Here is a 6,000-nt window from a genome sequence, read left to right on the forward strand (position 1 = left end):
GTATGGTCCCAGCTACAACTGTCAAATTTCTTATGTTTTCCTGGTTTTTCATTCTTGCGATCCCAAAGGAGTACCATATCTCTAACCTACAAAGATCTAGATCGAGATGATTTATCAAATCTTTTCTTAATGTTATATTGATTTTTACATATATTATCAAAAGTTGTCCTACGAGTTTCATCAAACTCCACAATCTGATCAATTCTATTTTGAACAACATCTTTATTAGTGGAAAAATGTTGAAGGAGTTGATAAGCAAGTAATTTAAGGTGCACAGGTAAAGTTACATCCAAGCCGTAAACTAATTCAAAGGGATTTTTACGAGTATCTTTCTTTTTAGTACTCATATCTGCCCATAAATCATACTTGATTTTGCTATCCCAAGATCCCTTATTATCTCCTACTATCTTCTTGATAATGGTTATGAGATTTTTATTACTTGATTCAACAAGTCCATTACCCTGAGGATAGTAATTTGATGAATGAGATAAGAAAATGCCATACTTGAAACAAAAAGATGAAAATTATGAAGAACTAAAAGCCTTGGCATTATTAGTAGTGATCTTAGCAAGGACACCAAATCTAGTAATGATATTATTTTCAATGAAATCCATAATGACCTTTTTAGTGGCATTCTTAGCAGGGATGGCTTCGACCCATTTAGTGAAATAATTAGAAGCACTCAAAATCCATGAGTAGCCATTGCTATAATTTTCATGAAACTTTCCAATGAAGTCCAGACCCCAATGTTGAAAAGGTGCCTCCACAACCATAGGTTGTAAGGGCAAGGCAGCAAGCTTTTGTTTCCCAGTGAACGGTTGCCAGGCTTGACAACTTCTAACAACCTTATGCACATCAGAAAAAAACGAAGGCCAATAATAACCAGCTCTCAGAATTTTGTGGGTAGTAGTTCTAGCCGCATAATGACCACCACAAAATCTCGAATGAAACTCAGAAATTAACTTCTTGGACTCAATTTCATCAACACACCTAAGTAGTATGCCCTTAGGATTTCTCCATCCAAGGCCATCCTTCATGAGGCAATAATTAGTGGCTTTTAATCTAAGAGCCCTTCTCTTATGAGCAACTAAATTGTTAGGACACTTAAGATTTAACAAATAATAAATAATTTCCTTATACCACTCATGCTCTCCTAATCTTTGCAATTCAGGGGAAGATGAATCGTTAAGACAAATCAAACCAAGAGCTTTCTCATTACCTTCGGTCATCATTTGAGCCAAGCCTTGACCTTTCATTAACTTGGTGGGTCTAATCTCCAAATCATGTTCTTGTATTTTAGTAACCCACCTAGCACAAGTCCCTAAGAAATCAGTTTGAGTTAATACATCTTTAATTGCAAAATGTGGGACAAAAGCGATGATTTTGGAATAGCCCACATAAGTTCTAAAATGCTTAAGAGATTTGACTAAGACATAGGCTTGCTTTTCCATGGTATTGTAATTTAATTTAGAGTTCGGAAGCGCTCTACTCATGAAAGCAATAGGTTGCTCATGACCATCCTTATTTTTCTATAATAAGGCACCAACAATTGTATCTTCAGAAGAGAAAGAGAAAATCATGAAATCCTTCGAGTAATGAGGACTAACTAAGACAGGAGATTTTGCAATAACACCTTTGATTTCCTGAAAATCCTTTTTGCCATCTTCTTTCCATAAAAAATTTACATCCCTTTTCAGAAGAATTTGAATAGGCTTAGCTACTTCTGCGTAATTTGGAATAAATCTTCTAAGAAAATTTGTTTTTCCAAGAAAAGACTGAAGGGATTTAAGATTATGGGGGAGAGGAATATTTTGGATTGCCTCAACTCTTTCAGGATCAATCTTGATTCCATCTTTAGAAATGATGTGACCAAGCAATTTTCCTTCAGTTACTCCAAAAACAAACTTAGCCAGATTTAAAGAAATCCCATACTCTCTACATTTATCAAAAACTTGCCTAAGATGACCTATATGACTAATACCATCCTTAGAAAAAATAGTTAGATCATCCTGATAAATTTCGATAATCTTCCCAATTAAACCATTGAAGGCATAATCCATAGCCCTTTGAAACATAGCCCCAGCATTGATTAATCCAAACAACATTCTAATGTATTCGAACATACCCCATGGTGTGGTGAATATATTTTTGTGACAATCCTCTTTCTTAACCCATCCCTAATTATATCCAGAGAAACCATTTAGAAATGAAACCATTCCAAAACCAGTTACTCTTTGCAACATAGTCTCCATGTTTGGCAAAGGGTAATTATCTTTCTTACATTCTAGATTAATGTTTCGAAAATCAACACAAAGTCTTATTGTACCATTCTTTTTTCTAACAATCACCAGGTTGGAACACCATGTTGAATGCCTCGTTTGAGCAATAATTCCTGCTGCAAGTATCTCTGAAAGCTCCTTTTGAACCAAAGGGGCTAACTTAGGATTTATTTGCCTAAGCTTTTGACGAAAGGGTTTAGAATTTTCATCTTTCAAGGGGATAATGTGCTCCATGACATCTTCCCTATAACCTCTTAATTCATCATAAGAAAATGCTAAAACATCACAATATTCATGAAATAAATTTGTTAACTTTTTCCTTTCTTCATCATTAGTACCCTTACCAATATTGATAATCTTTGGATCACTAGAGGTACCAATGTTTACCTCGATGAATTCGCCTAGATCCATTTTATTTTCCTCTTTCATATTCGTGGCATCATGCCGATCAAAGTGTTGTTCTAAAGAAACCACATTCCTAGGAGTAGGATTTATAATATCTTCATGATCATAAGATCCATCCTCCTTAAAGTCTATCTGAAAATTTTCGAACTCATCCAAATTATCAAGAAAAAGAATCACTTGTTTCTCGTCATAAAAAACTTGCCAATGCTCTGAGTTATCTGGGACAGAAGGCCTAAATATAACTTCCATTTTTATCTTATCCATGATCAACCCATCAGATAATTGTAAAGTAGAAGTAGCTACAACAAGCTCATCTGCCGAACTATTCTGTTCTCTTGGGATAGCCTCAAGGTCAAGGGCATCAAAGTATTCCATAGTATCCCATACAACATTTTGATAATTCCTTAACCTTTGATTTTTACATGTAAATTTATTTTTAATTTGCGAGATAACCAAGTCAGAATCCCCCTTGATGCTAAGCAACTTAACTCTCAAAGCCTTGGCCAACTCAAAACCCAACAACAAAGCTTCATATTCAGTAACGTTGTTGGTTGCTTCAAATTCCAATCGATAGGAAAACTTGAAAATATGACCAAGGGAAGATTTTAATATAATTCTTGCACCTTTACCATGCCTAGACGATGCACCATCAAAATACATGTACCAAAATTTATCCTTGAGATCCCCAATCTTTTTATCAACCTTATCATCAGGAAGAACTATGGAATTAGACAGAATAGCATAATTCCCAATGTCAGATTGTTCTTTAATTATCTCATTATGAGGTCTCTTAGGATCTTCAACATGGAATCTTCTCTCGGGCTCTCTATTAAGTCTTACAAACCCATCACCTCTAGGAGAAGGAATCGTAGCATATGACCAATTCATTTGAATACTCCCTCCTAGATTAGAGGCCCATTTTCTAGATAAAAGCATACCCCAAGCATCAAGCACATCAACAACAACAATGTCCATAACAATCATAATGTCAGGGTAAACCAATAAATGAACTTGTAAATCCTTTATTAAACCATGAACTTCAATCTTCTTAGAATCCATGGCACATATATTGTAGTAAGGCCTAGAAACTCTTAAATTAAGTTGTTCCATGACCCTCTTGGTCATGACAAAAGCTGATGCACCAGAATCCATCATACAATTATTCAATTTATACCCATTAACAATCAAAGTAATAAAGAATGGTTGATGATCCTTGTTATATGAATCCAAACTTTGCAAATATATAGGAGCATCCTGATAATCAGCTTCAGGTGCCTTCTGTTGAGAAACATTCACTTGAGGAGCTTCAATAGATTTTAATAACTTATCCCTTTGGGAAGGAATATCGCAATATCGGTGACAGGAACCCAGATTTTTGCATTATTAAACCAACTTTCCAAATCAATATCTAATCCAGAGTTTGAACCCGGGTTAAAAATTCGAGCGGGAATTTGATTCCCACTTTGATATTTATCCCTTCTTTGATAAGTTAAACCCTTATCTTTAGCAATTTCCATGACTTGCTCTGGAGAAGGCTTTTCACCAAATAATTCAACCATCATATCATTTTCATGCTCAAAATTATTTATGTTAAAAGCTGATGTGGAAGGCATAACATCTCAACTATTTTCCTTAACTTCCATCCAATCTTCCATAGACAAAGAAAACTCTTTACCCACTACATTTATTTGATTACTTGCCCCAAACATTCCATTATCCAAAATCCTTCTAACCGTGGGGCAAGTAGCCTCCCATGATGAGCATCATAAGCTTGACAATAAGGTGGAGCATCATCAACCAAATTAGTAGATTCAAGCGGATTAGGTGGTCTTTGCTCACTATATTGACCTTTCTTCTACCAATTATTATTTCAATTATTATTATTATTATTTCTAGGCTGGAAATTCTGCATTTGAGCTCTTTCCATTTAAACCAACCTATTATGCAAACTAGTTATCTCCTTAGCATGGTTAAAGATTAATTTCGCTTGGTTAAGCTCCTCACTTTCAATTTTATAGTAATTTCTGAATAGGGTCATCATCAAATTCTTTAACCTCTTTCCATTTAGGTTCTTTCAATTTCATTTAAGCCCTATCAAAACCTGGGATTTCAGACTTCCAAGATGCCTTCTTATCTTTTTCAAGCTCTACCACTAAAGCTTGACAATCCATATAATCAGGAAGTTTAGCACATCTTAACTCATAAGAGGGGTTAGGGCTAAAGGCATCAATATAGAAGTCCCGAAGAGATTTATCAGGAGGTTTATAATCTTGAGGTAATTCCTTAATAATATCATTGAACCTCTTGTTAAATTCTTCTGCGGTCTCATTTTCTCTCTTTTTAATGATACTAATAGCTTTTACGAGATGCCTTTCTTCTCTCTTATCTCCATACTTTTCCTTAAAGGCATTAATAATCGATTGCAAATAATTAAATGAATCATGAGGCTTCTCCATAAACCAATCTAAAGCATCACCCTCCAAGGTAAGAACAAAAAGGGTCATTTTTACATCTTCATGATTATAATCAGCAGCCCTCGCATACTTACCCAGCCAAGAAATAAAAGCTTTCACATGAGCGTTAACACTAACTGTATTATTGCCCTGAAAGGCAAGCAATTTATCCATCCCATGTTTTGGAATATCACTGGGATAACCTTGAATGTTAGCAAAGTTACAAGGGGCGAATATGTCCATGATTTTGTGCTCGATAGAGTTAGTAAAAAGAAAATGGATATGAGAGAGAGCTTCTTGTCCGAGATTAACAAAAAGGGTACAAGAAGAGAGTTTGTGTAGTCGTACTCTAAGATCCCTTTCAGGATCAGGAGCAGGATTAACCAAACTACTTGGATGTCTTATAGTATACACTCTTGTAGAAGATAGAGGAAGTGGAGTTTCCACTCAGACAAAAATCTAACTCGAAATAACTCGAAAGAATGGAACCAAGGAAAAGGAACTTATCTTGGCAAGAGATGAAAGGATGAGAAGAATGAAATGAGATGAATGTTGAAGAAACCAAGGACATATAAACTCTATCCCCGACAACGACGCCAAAAAATTTGGTGTCACTTGATGGGCTAATGAATGGAAGAAAAGATGAGATGATTAAAATGATGTTGAGAAAACCAAGGAAATAAAAACTCTATCCCCGGCAACAGTGCCAAAAACGTTGTTGCACAGAATGTCTAGGCACCACGAAAACATTTCAGATCGGGGGTTGTCACCCTGATCCCAAATCTCTCCATTTAAGATGTCTCCCTACTCAGGCTAAGGGGGGTAGACCCTATGGAAAAATGGAATGAAGAAGAACTAGTTGG

Source organism: Pinus tabuliformis, chromosome 4_1, assembly GCF_031772625.1.
Source record: "Pinus tabuliformis cultivar Carrire ecotype Pingquan chromosome 4_1, CPIR1, whole genome shotgun sequence".
In the NCBI taxonomy this organism is placed as follows: Eukaryota; Viridiplantae; Streptophyta; class Pinopsida; order Pinales; family Pinaceae; genus Pinus; species Pinus tabuliformis.